Here is a 14,423-nt window from a genome sequence, read left to right as displayed (position 1 = left end):
AGGGCATAAACTATATTGTGGATGGTTAAAGAATTTTCTCTAGCATAGGCAAAAATTAGCATTGCAGCCTTAAGGGTAAAGCCAAAATAGTTACAGTACATCTCTTCCTGCTCCCTTCTCCTTTACTTACACTGTTAGGGTGGTCCTCCACCAGGCAGGAAGGTAAGGCCAGGAAGGTATTGGGTATAGTGGTGTCAGGGCCATGGTCATCCATTATTGCAACTAGGAAGCTCAGTTAGACCTTTACCCTGCAGAAAGGATGGCCTGTGGACGTGCCACTGATTTGATTGCTGCGTAATATCTTCCTCCCTAAGAAAATGCTTACGATATCTACATGTAAAATCTGGCAAAGTTACTAGCATTGGACTGAGCGCATGCGCCACTGCTCATTCTTCCAAATCTTCCTTGTGAACCTCCTTGTAGCCTTCCAAAAATGTTAGTTCTCTCTCTTTTGATTTTTGAAGAGTCTTATTATCAATTATTTCTTAGACAAATAATTATCTTAGGAGGAGGATGGTGGAATATTATCTATTCAAATACAACACATTTTCAGAAATCTGAATAAATTATGTCTCTCCTTTAACCTTGTCTCTTTACTTGGAAAAGATCTCAAATAACAACAGCTCCTCAGATGCAGTTGCCCACTTTTAAACTCGAGCCTATTATTTATTGTATTTAATATTTCTGAAATGCTGCTTAATCCACACTTCTTAACAAAATTTCCAGCATCTTTCCTACATGCGAATCTCAGGCTTAGGAGCTCTTCAGTGTCTGGAGTTAATCTTACAGATACCTGATGTCTGGAGTCTGTCTGAAGAATGGATATGAAATATGCTGCAGAATCTTTTTGACCTTTTTGGTTGTCTGATCTGTATCCTCAGTCTTCAGCATTGTGCTTTGAATATACCAGGTGCATGACAGCTCCTGTAAAACAGGCTTCAATTTAAGGGGAAAAAAAGAACAGCAAATCTGAGTATTATGTGCCTTGTCCTGGGAAGTGGTTTTATTATATGTTATGTCAATCTAGTATTGAGTGTGGGCCACTAAGGATCTGTGAAAATCCCAACTCTGTTTATGGGGAAACAGTATGTAGGGACCAAATACTATAAATTTGGCCTGCTCAGAATGAGGAATAGGATTAACATGGGACTGCAGTGTATCAAAATTTAATTAACTGTTTTCCCAAGATGTTATTGACAAATACTTAGTTGGTATACTGAGAACTTGCTGTATTCACATTCTTTTTTCATTACTTCTTGCATTGCAAGTGTACCTACGAGGCTCACTGACTCATATTTATTATCTGTAGTAGTGGTACATCAGAACCAGTCCTTTAGAACAGTCCATTCTGCCACCTAAGGAGGTGCTCAGTTTCCGTTTAAAAGTTTTTCTCTTCCCTTTTAAGATAAAATATTGATTTAAGTATTCATCTCAGGATTGCCTTAAGAATGGCCCACCTTTGATTATTTTGCAGTAAGTGTTTTATTTGTAAGATGCTGATGCAAAGAAGTAATGGGGAAAAAGAACCCTTTTTTACCATAGGAATGCAAACAAAAACATGCTCACCACCCTGAGGAGTTTGTACTTGCAGTATAAAAGAGCATATAGCAGATGGATAGAAGCAGACTGGGAAGGCTGACGATTGAACAGTATTTCTTGTTCACCTGCCAAAGCTCTGACTCAACAATACTGCAATTCTTTCAAACAAAAGGCATAAGTGATTGTGGTTTAACACATTCCCGTACTTTTAAACTGCAATCAATACACATTTTTATTACGTTTCTGTTCTGATAGTTTAGGCTTCCAAAAAAATTATTACTTTCTCCTGGTCTTATTTATAACCTTTTATAAGAGACCACTCACAATGGTCTATTTTATTTTCATGTTTATTAACAAAACAATCTTTATGAACAACATAGTTTTTCTCTGAAAAGTATATCTCTTTTTGACTACTTCACCCCATTTCATTCTATTCAGTAAATCTGAAGTGCCCTCCACGTATAATATTCTCATCAAAGTTAATGTTTTTTCACAGTACTGCTCCTTCTACTAAATATTATTCTATGGCTATTTCATGGTCTAGTTGTTCTTTCTTGTTATTGGATAGCCTGGCACATAGCCTTTTTTATTTTCTAAACAAGCTCCCACCTTTTAACAGCAACTGTGTACTCAGTTAAACTATGCAGTATTGTACTGTACACAATAAAGATGACAAAGACTTGAGTGACATGTTTCAAAAAACAAGCAAACAAACTGCCCTCTGAAGTGGTTATAAAAACTTCACTACACACAGAAATCTGGATTTTTTTTTTTCTTAGAATCGAGGAATAATCATCACATGTGATTGCATTTTCCTTTTTTTTTTTTCCTGTGGTTGAAAAAGGCACATACAGAGAGCAGAAGAAACAAATTCCTATGAAAAAAAATCCTTCTAATTGGGAACCAAACATTCCTGAGTAACATTAAGCCTAACACAATAACATTCTGTTAAAAGAAAAAAAATCCTTAAAAAGTTCATTTTTGGTTCTTCTTAGTTTGTTAGTGTCTGAGGAGACTGTGACACACATGTAAGGAGAAGACACATGACCAAGGGATATGTAACACAGAATCATGGAATCATGGAATAGTTTGGGTTGGAAGGGACCTTAAACATCATCTAGTTCCAACCCCCCTGCCATAGGCAGGGACACCTATCACTAGATGAGGCTGCTCAAGGCCCCATCCAACCTGGCCTTGAACACCTCCAGGAATGGGGCAGCCACAACTTCCCTGGGCAATCTGTGCCAGTGTCTCACCACCCTCATCATGAAGAATTTCTTCCTAATGTCTAGTCTATATCTTCCTCTCTCCAATTTATAGCTAATGTCCCTCATCGTATCACTCCATGCCCTGGAAAAAGTCCCTCCCCAGCTTTCCTGTAGCACTTTTGGGTTCTAGAAGGTCACTATAAGGTCTCCTCAGTCTTCCCCAGGCTGAACAAGCCCAACTCTCTCAGCCCGTCCTCGTAGGAAAGGTGCTCCAGACCTCTGATCATCATTGTAGTCCTCCTCTGGACCCGTTCCAACAATATCCTTCTTATGTTGAGGATTCCAGAACTCGAACACCCCATTAGCCTATCTGCCCTGTAGGACTATCACAACACTGTGTGCACCTTAACCAATCCATGACTGCCCACATGCATCGCAGGATTTAGTCCACATGCCTTTATCTTTTATCTGTTTAGAAATAGACATGGCATTTACAGCTCTTTTCCCCTTTCTCAGTAGAGTAAATTCAACTTGATACATGACAGAACATCCAACACAAGATTACTTTTATGATCCATTCTAGTCATGATCTCTTCCTGATGCCTTCATAATGATCCCTTCATCCATTAAGCTAAAAAATCACTCTGTATGTAGAAATATTTAGGAGTATAACTAAAACTTAACCAATGTTAACAATATCTTACCCCTGTGGTACTCTAAACTGATTAACTCTGGTGACCGAAAGAGGTAATAATGAGCTATTTTCACTCCAAAATGTTAACATCAATAGAAAGGAAGTCTCTACATTTATTTTCTATTGTAGTAACATGTGTTTTTGATCAAATACCTTTGTATGCCCTTTACTCACATTCTTAGAACAATTTTATCGATGTGCAAGTCACATACAAGTCTTTCAATAAGAGATCAAGAATAAAACTGATATAACAGTTCCTATCTTATCCTTATGAGCATTCAAAGTTGCTACACAGTCTTTTCCTCATTATGTTTCCACCTCTCTTGTCATATAAGTAAGCTGTCCATAAATCCATAAGATCATACTATTGTACAGTGTGTTATTTCAATTCTCCAAAGCTCCTGGTATTTGCATATGCAAATTGTAACAGTGATTCAGTTTTCTGTTGATGGACATAATCTTGCTGTTAATATCCTCAGAAGTCTTTAGGTGTCTGTTGTTTTAGCTGTTGCCTCCAGTCTACCATAAGTCTCCAGCCATATTCATTAGGTTCAATTAGTGACATTCTGCCCTGTGAGAGTCTGTCGATATAAGATAAACACAATAATGCTCAGAAAACTGTCAAAATAAACAATTTTTTAAATAACATCAGGAGACTGAAACTACATAAGACTAGGATCCATCAGTTCCCATGTACTTTATACATGACTCTACAAATTTCTATAGAATAAACAAATATATGCAGTTTAAATAAATAAAACCTGTATAATAAATAGAAAATATGGAAGGAATGTGGCAGGATTTAACAGCATCATGTAATCCATTCCTCTCCTTTAAAGTGTGACTGCTGATTAAACCTATGCTCAGTAGGTTTCAGCATTCATTTTCTTTTGAAGAGACACTTACAGTTTTGCTGATATTTATTTATATCTACCATCTTTGAATTATTTCAGATTTCTCATCATTCCCCCTCTCTACAACTTTCAATACTTCCTTTCTTTTAATTTCACCTGATCCCCATTCACTATTGCAGCTGTCCCTTTCCCCATAGTTTTCAGCTTCTGGTCAATTTTACAGAATGAAGTTTTATAGTTATTAATTACTTTTGGTCAGAATTCTATTAAGAAGTGGTGGAATATTTCTGCCTGATTCTTGGTTTCTTTCACATTGTTTCTCTAATTTATTAGGATCATCTTGAATTTTAGTTTTACCCTTCGACATATTTACATTTTCTATAAGCTGGATGTCATCTATGGATTTAATAGGCATAGTCCTGATTGGATTATGAAATTTATGTCATTAACAAATCAGAGTGAAGGGATCTAAACTTGCAGTTGGACAGGGAACTAGTGATAATTTCATCTGATTATGTGCCACTCTGCACTCTTCTCCAAAATTAGTTTTAGTCTTGATATGTTTCCCCAGTTTGCTTGCATGAATGCAAGCAAAAAATGCCAAGAACACCTTAGTGGAAAGAAGATAAATGATTAGTGTTTCTTCTTCGTCTACATGACCCCTTATTTTATCATAAGAGAAAATTAAATTGATTTGACAAGATATCTCCCTCTTGGCAAATTCATCTTTGATGTTTCTTTTCTCCTTGTTATCTTCCAAGTGTTTGCAAGCCACTTCTGAGTGTTTTAGATTTTTTTTCAGATTTTGATGTGAAGCTCACTTGTCTATAAATTTACACTTTGATTTTCCTTCCTTTGTACAGTTAAACATTAAGATTGTTCCTTTCCAGTCCAGCAACACCTTACACACCTTCCACAAGTTCTCAAAGATGACTGCTAATGTTTCTGAGTCTGCTTCAGCCCATACTGAGATCAGGGTCAGAAGTCCCAGATAAAACTGAAAACCAAAGTACTCTCAGTCATGATCTGTTCCTATTCTAGGTTTAGCTGTTATGTATTGTCGCTAGTAATGAATTTGCCACTTGTCAAAAGTAACCTTTATATGAACAGTGAAAAAAAACCCTCCTTTACCCTTTCAGTTTTCTTTACACCATTTAGTGGTAGATTCACTTCACACTGAATAAATGTCTAACATTTTCCTTTGGGCCTTCTATTGCTACTAATCCAGTCAAGGAATGATTTCTTGTTACTTTCCAGTTTCTCTTGCTAGCTATAGTTACTCTGTGTTGTCGATTTTGATTTTTTTTTCCTACTTGCTTAAAGATCTGTGCTTGCCTCTCCTTTAAACGCACTCAATGTTTAGAGTCAATAAAGACAATAATTTAGCCAAAGGTCTTTAATATTTTTTTTAACATTTTCTTTTCACTAAAATACTGCTTGATTTCTTGGGAAACTACAACTTCTCCTGAATTCTTTTTTTTTTTTTTTTTTCCCTTTTATGAGATCTTCCTTACCATTTATGGATATCTATCAAAATCTTCTGGGTTTAGAAGTTATTAGTGGCACACGGACAGAAAGCCAGAGAGAAAACATGCAAGTTCAGGAAACTGCACTGGAAGTATCCTTGAGGGATCCCTTTGCTTACACTAAAGCCCATTTGCAGGTAAGAATGCGGTCCCGCACTATTTACCCAGCTGAGTCAAGCCTATACAGTTACAGATTCCTGCTGCTGCACTAACCACTTTGGAGCTGCAGATCCCCAAAGCACTTGGCATCAACAAACGAAAACAGCTACAGCCTGCTGGAAACAGCATGTTTGGTTTTGCATTCAATGTGTAAACTGTAATCTGGTTTCAACCATATTTTGTTACCCTTTGAAATGTTTCCTCAATAGTAGGTTGCACCATCTGCTGCACTGTTTGCCTGCATGTTTTGCTTGTTAAACTGCTCCCCCAGCAGCACACAAAAGAGGAAAAACAGCGGTGATGTTTTTCAGGAAGATGTCCCTGTCCTCCACCTACCTCCTCCCACCCCAGTACTGCACTGCACACAACAGATGCTCCTCTAGTCCTACCTCATGCTTATTTATTTTAGGAACTAAGCCAAAGTCCACTAAAAAACCTCAGCAGCTTTAAAATCTGTCCATCTCTTTCCTCTCAAAACCTATAAGATGTATTTTACTATAAAGGAGAGAACACCACACAAACCACAACAAAATGTTAAGATGAATCATCTCAAGGTTCACCAGGGAGTGTGAGCTGCCACAGCTGATCCTGAACTCGCATTTAAATATGGGAGACATTCCAAAGTTGATCACGTGTCAATAAACTTCCTTTTCTCAATAAACCTACAGAGAGAAGGATACTCATGCTGCACTAGAATGTACACTGTCTCCTGGCTAAATGCTGTCATATTGTCATAAGAAGAAGAACACTCTGTCTTTGTACAGGTAATAAAGCAGGGCTTTTCTTTCCCTTCCACCACCTGCCCTTCATCTTTACTGTCTAAGCAGCAGGAAAACCTTATATCAGCTTTAGTTCTTTCCTTCTTTTCTGGTGTGTTTATTAAACCTGAGCGAATAACATATAGTGATTTTACATGAAATATTCTCTGAAATGTGTTGATAAAGCCTTGCACTGTACTATATAATCCTAAAATATTCACATCGTGAACTAGGTGAGTGATGGGAAGAAGGGGAAATGCAGTGAATAAGGCATTCAAATATGACTACAAAATACTCTGAGTGAATTATGAATCTCAGCTCTGTTCTGAATAATATGACACAGTTTCCTCATGGCTTTAAGCCACCTCAGCAATAGGGACCAGTGAGGAGCTGAACTCACTGAATAGGAAATATTTTTCAGGATGTACATTTGCCTTGAGATAGCAAGGCTCCTGTTGCAACTCCTATCTGGAAGCTTCATCCTGCAGGAATACAAGACCTGAATATCCTTTACAGGGAAATGAACACTTCTTCTTCCAGCTTCTGCCTAAGGGTCATAACCGTTGCATGTGACCATAGGATTGATGTATACCTTAATATGACTCTCTAACTTCTTGCTATAGCTGCTATTTTAGAAAAGTAATGTCACACCCTTGCTTTTTCTTGAATTCCCACACGAGATATTGTCATACAGATAACCATAAATATTAACCTGCTACCCAGTGCTAGACAGTAATTAAATTTAAAAAACTCAGCAAGATCACCACAGTTAATGGCAGCATCTAAAATATTTCTTATGAAATAGGATGGCATCCAACAGATGAAGAGGAGATATCTATATATGAACTAGTTGTTCCAGGCTTTCTTTGTAATAAACAGAGAAAAATACGTGTTTGTAGAGTGAAATTAGTCTAATTCTCAGTAGACATTTGAAACAAATCAGATGAATCATATTCTAAAATGTCTATTATTCTCCACTGGCTGCAAATGAAAGCTAGGATGACCTGTCTCTGATACAGAGACTAAATATGTGAACAGCTAACCTGGAGTGAGATGAATTCCACTCACAAAGCTGGCCACACACAGAGGCAGGTACAAGATACATAATAAAACTATGCCACACAGTGTGGAAGCACATTGTAATGTTCCATGAGATTCCCTGGGAAATCTATCCCAATATTTCTGTGTCCAATATGGTGAACTAGATACAAAAGGAAGATCTGATCTCTTGGAGTTCATTTTCCAGGTGGCTGAGCCCCAATCAAATATTTATAGAAACAAATATTTCTCTTCTCCATAGGAGGGAAACACTAAAAGTACAAATATTAATTCGTTTTTGCAGAAAGCTGGAAATAGCAACAAACTGGTCATTAAAAATAAGCCTCTTTTTTTTTTCTTTCATTCTCTGCAGATGTAAATAAACTTTCCAAGGACAAATCTGTACCAATAAGTTTCTTTCTCATAAAAAGGTTAACAGGTGAGTAAGTTTGTTTCAGGAAATCTACACTACCTCTTCTACTGGAAATACTTCTTGGCTTGTTATCCTTAGAATTTGGTAGCTCCCTGGAGCCCCCACCACAGAGCAGGACCCTACATAATAGCATATGCACAATGACAGACAAAAAAAAAAGAGCTATTTCCAAAATATTTATGTTCTAATGCAAGAGACAGAATCAGAGAAGTTTTCAACAGAAAGTGAGGTCATTTGAGATACATTGTCTGTAAAAATACATTTTAGTTACAGCTATTTTAATTAATGAAATTATGTTAGGTGAGATTTCCTGGCACAGGAACGCATGTTACCTACAGAGCTGATACTTCTCTGAGCATATTTTGTTCCATGAGAACTGACTTGATCAAAAGTAATTTCTGGACAGGGTTCAGGTGGACAATTGACCACCTTGTGTTAAAGAAGAACAGAATACATCCCACAGATGTGGGCTGTTCCACATCAGTATCAAAAAGCAGTCTTAAGTATATTTTATTTACTAGAAATGACATAGTCTTGTGCCATGTCTTCTTCAAGTCATTTGCCAACTAAAATACAGATTTTTTTAGACTTTAAAGAGGTGAAGAGCCTGTCCAGGAGAATGTCAGTCACAGTTAATATAGGCAATTTCTTCCTCTCTGAGTAAGCCATTGCTTGCATTGCAAAACTATTCACAAGAATCATCAGCTTTCAAACTCACAAGCAGGTAAGTCATAAACACGTGTAAGACTGTTTTACAGACTGCAGCCCCTCCTGTTGCATGCCATTTCCTCAGTGATACTGCTTTCTTCAAGATGCAACACTACAGACCTCCATCATTCAGACATACGTCAAAAAGTTCTCTGTGGAACGATTTTTTCCAACTCAGAAACTTGCAATCCACTTTGCTCTGGTAGTTCAATGTAAGGAAAAAAATGATTTAGTGAACTTTGAAATAAGTTATTTTTTTTCTTCTTATGAGTTTTTTCAACATAGGCTACCATGGAACTTGACACAGACCTAAAACGCCTGATCTTTCCTGCATATGAGGACAAGAAGCTACGCTATGACTGTCTCCCCTAGTAGTCCCAATTAAGTTATCCTCACTGTCATATCAGCTAGGTGAATGCCAGACACTTTCAAAAAATTCAGTGAAAACATTATGTCATCTGGGTAAATTACATAGAAAACAGTTCAGTTTTCTCATAATATATAGAGCACATTGTACTTTTTCTAGGTCTCTAACTGGAAGTTTGAGAGTTTACAAAAAGGGATTGTTTTGAAGCTATTCTACAATCTGTGAAGGGAAAAAATAAAAGAAAGCCTAAGTGTGAGTTGACTGTAGGTACCTAATATTTATGTCTTCATTCTTTCTACCCTACCTGCTGAAATGGCAGAGAAAAAATTATAATTTTGTGTTTTAAGCAAGAGACAATGAATGATTAGAGAGGTGGTATCAGAAGAACTTTGATCCTGAATGTCTAAATTACAGCTTATTCCAATACTATGGTAGCAGCCACAAGCAAAATTTCAATAGACATAGAAATATTTCAAGAATGTGGACAAAAAACAGACTGCTCCATTTTTTCAGTTATGCGGGGTGTTATTAGAAGTCTGTTTCTACCAAGTCTGGCTTATGTCTGCAGAGGAGATCAAGGACATCTTCTTAGCTGAAAGGTACTGGCGTTGGTACTGGAAGAGTGGAGAATAAAGACAGACAGAGAGCAGAAGAAAATTAAGTGCTGAATTTACCTCATCTAAATTCAGAGAGCCATAATGGTGAGTCCATCTAAACTATTTGCCTTCACTCCCACTACACAGAGTGGAAAGGAACTTGTAAGGAAATTTGATTTACCAGCATGTCATGTCCCATGAACTGCACCAGAACAATGAACACAATCTGAACAAAAAGGTGGTGATTTGGCCTGCAGGGAGATGAGTTAAGCAGTGACCTCTCAAGGTTTATTGTAGCCATCAGGGAACAGCACAGTTTAAGGTACCATAAGAAAGAGTAGAATGAGGTGCCATGATGTTTAGGGGAAGCCTTCAAATACATATACAATATAGTAGCCTCAAGAAATCAAGACACAGCACAGAGGATTTGAGCAATTAAAAAATGTCCATTTATCAGCGAATGTAGATATTAGTTTCTCAGGGGATTTTCAGAGAAAAAAGTATTTAAAAAACTTTGGAGGGCTATTATTACAGTTCTTAAGACTTTTAAACCATGAGCTTGAAAAAAACACACAGCTCAACAAGCATTGTCAGATGTCACGTCTGATTTCTGTTTAGATTTCATGCTGTGCTGTAACTGTCACATAATGTGATAATGTATTTTTTAAAAGCTTATTGATTTTCTGAGTGGGAATTCAGTGCTGCTTACCACCCTGTAGGACAATATTTGCATACAATCTTTTGTGGAATTTCACATATTTTGATTTATGAGAGTTCCAAAATCATTGCACTGATACTGATAACAGCAGGGAGAGGTCATCATAAACAGTCCAAACTTATGCTAAAGAAGAGACAACATTAACTCCATCTAAGCAGTTTTATGTCCATTTGAATCATCTTTCCCAATGCAATCCACAGTCTTCACAATTGTCCCAAAGATCTTGGAGTTAGTAAAAAGAACAAACATAAAGAGATAGCAATAACAGCAGCCGCTATTTTATCTCCCTCTTTCTCTTACTCCTAGTACAACTCAAGCATATAGAAAATTTAATTTAATTTAATTTAATTTAATTTAATTAAGGATCTGTGTTGCACTGTAATTGTCAGGGAGCAGCAGGATCTGTCTGTTCCCTAAGGGATGGCATCCAGGAACTGTGTGTGATCAACATGGTGGGGAAAGGTGCACAGCCACCCCAAGTGGTCCCAGGGTACAGGTGGGCCAAGAGGAGAAGGAATTTGGCTCGGGTCGGCCTTCATGGATGGCAGAAGCTGCCCAGCACCAGGGAGGAGGGCAAAGAAAAATCAGGATTAGGCCTGGTGAGGGGGAACCAGGGTCAGACACAGTCATCAGATTGCCTGATAAGGACATAGGGATGGGAATTTTGGCCCATCACTTGACTGGGTCCATGGCCAGGCAGGGCAGGACTATGGGGAGCTGGAGACCAATGTTCTATAGCATCACCAGGACAGGAACTGATGGGCCCAAGGGACTGAAGTTGAGTCCTAGGCCGTGGCTGGATAGGGGAGAAGCCTCGGGGGTGGCCAGGGAGAGTAAAGCTTAATAGGGTCATCAAGGACCTGACAATAATTAAGTACCATAATGCTGCTTTTGCTTATGAATAATTGGTCGAGTCCAATGTGTCCAGTATAGATAATATACACATGGAAAATTGCTAAAGAAAGATTTTTTTCTTACTAAAGTCTGAGTAGCTAATACACTATTCTTATTCAGTACTGATTATAAATTATCCAGGAGGCTGTATATTCTGAACCTGTCGAGATTTAAAAGCTAATGTTTTCCAGCTGGGAGAGAGGAGGAAAGTTCATTTGGAGTGATGTCATTTCTAAAATTGAGCTTTAACTGTTAAGCCTACTTAGCCAAATTCTCAGGTTAAATATAAAAAAGATTACCTTGTATCACGTTCAGCCTGACACTGACAAAGTCAAAAAAAATCAAAGTCTGCATTAGTGATGTTCTCTTAGAATATTTCTGAGAAATTATCAGTGACACCTCTTATTTGCAAGTTTTCTTCACTTTCTGCATTCATTCTGATACAACAGGTGCTGTGGAAGCACCTAATATACAGGCATACAGGGGAAAATGAACTGCAAACGTGGATTCGGGTTGTAGGACATACGACCTTTGCTATATCTCCGTTTACTTACACACTAACTGCAACAGCTGGCGAAGGTCAGAGGAGCTGACTTATAAAATCTGGGCAAACAGAACACTGCTGTGGCCTTACGCTAATATTTTCAACCAGAAAAAAACTTTGTGCAGAAAGTCACCCTTTGTGTAGTTATGGGGAAGAAGATGGTGTTATTAAGGCTTGTAGCATTAACTCCATAGTCTTAAAAAGTACTGGATGGTATTTCTGCATGTTTTTTTCTTACATAGCAAAAATCACCCTTTAGCCACTTTAACTTTCTAGTAGCACACAGAGTTCCTAGTTTCAAACCTGCAGAAAGTGAAGATTCTTGCCTTCAGATGATCAGCTGCAGTGGGCCTTTGATTTATTGTTTTGCTGAGTCTCCATTGAATGAGGGATTACAGAAGAGCTGTGATGTGCTGCTGGACAGAAACTGCCAAACATCTGGACACAACATCGTTTCTCAAACTGATTCCTAGCTGATTCATGAAACACCAGCATTTGTGTTCACAATAACCTCTTTATGCATGAACCTCACCCAGCACATACCATCAGTTTTGAAGGACCATAGATGTTTGGCATAGAAGGAGGTTCTCCTTTGAAATGAATGGAATGACAAGCTAACTCTGTCTGAAGAACCCCTTGCCACACTAAAGATCGTTGAAGCTCCCCCTTTTCAGGAACCATAGACTGTTTCTTGTCCTTCACTTGATGTGATGATAATTACATACCTGTCACCTTGCCTACTTCTCTTAGCACGCAACTTGCACATTTTCCACAAAAACCTACCACTTAGTTCCCTTCTACTTTTTAAATAGTGCTGACTGCTAGTTTTTAATTAAGACTTGACAGTTGAAATTTGCATCCCAAAAGCCAGCTGAAGGTGCTGGAACTGTATTGTCTATTATTTTATAATGTAGGGCATTCTACTTGCACACGACTCTATCTAGTGAATACATCCTTACCAAAAGCTTCCTAGTTTCTAGGGACACGTGTGTGCGAGGATTTAAGGCTATCATGAACTGTAATTTTATACTTTAATGCTTAGTTAATAGAATATAAATAAACATGCTGAGTGATATCTGGAGCCCTGAGAGGAATATTGTTCCTGTCTAATTTGTTATTCATTCATACATGGCAACTCTCAAAATTGCTCTGAGCAGATGGACAAACTGCTAAGAGTAGTATTGTCAGTTTCAAGATTTAGGGAAGAAGAGACCAAGGGAAAGACTCAAAGAATGGATCACTGCAACTCTTAAAGAGCTACAATATGTTACTCAGTTTTCTGTAAGTGTCTTTGAGATCCCCTAGAAGTTCTCAGCTTGACCTGCATTTAGCTAGACAATTTTCCCTTCATATCCATTGACTTCAGCAGATTTGTGCCTGACAGTGGTATAAGTCAAGTCATTTCTGATTAGTTTCTATGAGCTAAAGCTTTAAATCCTTTCCAATTAATACTTCTTTTGAAGAAATGAGGCACATGTACTTAAAGGTAAGCCTCCAGCTTTTTAAGGATTTTTTTAATAAATCCACTGATAATTAACCATTGCAGGTATCTACAGAACCAAACACCTTGTGTTGCCTTTATGACCAGTAATATCACAAAATTACAGTTACAGTAGAATAGCAAAGATGGAGCTTACTTGTCTCTTCTGTCCATAGCATGAATTACAAAGTTGAGAAGCAAATTCTTGATCAAATTCTTGGGGTGATAGATATTTTGAGAAAACATAAATTACAGGTATTTATGAAATGTATTTGTGAAATTTTGTCTTTTTATCCTCTTTCCTATGGCTTCACCTACTTTTTTATGCATTCTTTCCTGTGGGTGCTATTTGACATCTGAAACACAAAAGCAACAGTACAGCTAAGGGGTTAGAGCTGAGGTCACAAACGCAAACCAAGAGGAGGTCACAAATCCAAACTGTCCCTCTGTAAAAGAAATACCAAAACCTGCCTAGAAAAATAATCATGTCCTTCATATCACGAGCCTTAGTTAAGTTAGTTGTATTCACTGTAAGTTTTGGATCAAAATGACCTTTTCACCTTATTTTTACCTCCTGTCCAGCTGAGGAAGAAAAGTAAGAATGGAACTTGATGGGGATCTGGTGGCTGGCCAGTGTCAGCCCACCACATATAGATAATATCTATTTTACCTGTTTATGAATTCTCTTATTTTGCAAAAAGAATGAGTAGATAAAGTAAGATCAGTAGAAAGAAAGAGGTTGTACCTCTTATCGTGAGAAGTTGAACATGCCTGAGAATAATTTTCCTACTGCAAGGTATGGCAGGGACAAACAAAGACAGATGCATGCAGCAAGGAGTGGTAAAGCAGCTGTTCAAGAGAAAGAAGCATCTGAGTAGAGAGAAGCAGGCATATCCTGGCCTTCACA

This window comes from Cuculus canorus, chromosome 1 (assembly GCF_017976375.1).
Source record: "Cuculus canorus isolate bCucCan1 chromosome 1, bCucCan1.pri, whole genome shotgun sequence".
Lineage (NCBI taxonomy): Eukaryota > Metazoa > Chordata > Aves > Cuculiformes > Cuculidae > Cuculus > Cuculus canorus.
The sequence above is the reverse complement of the archived record's forward strand: the minus strand, read 5'-3'. Positions refer to the sequence as shown.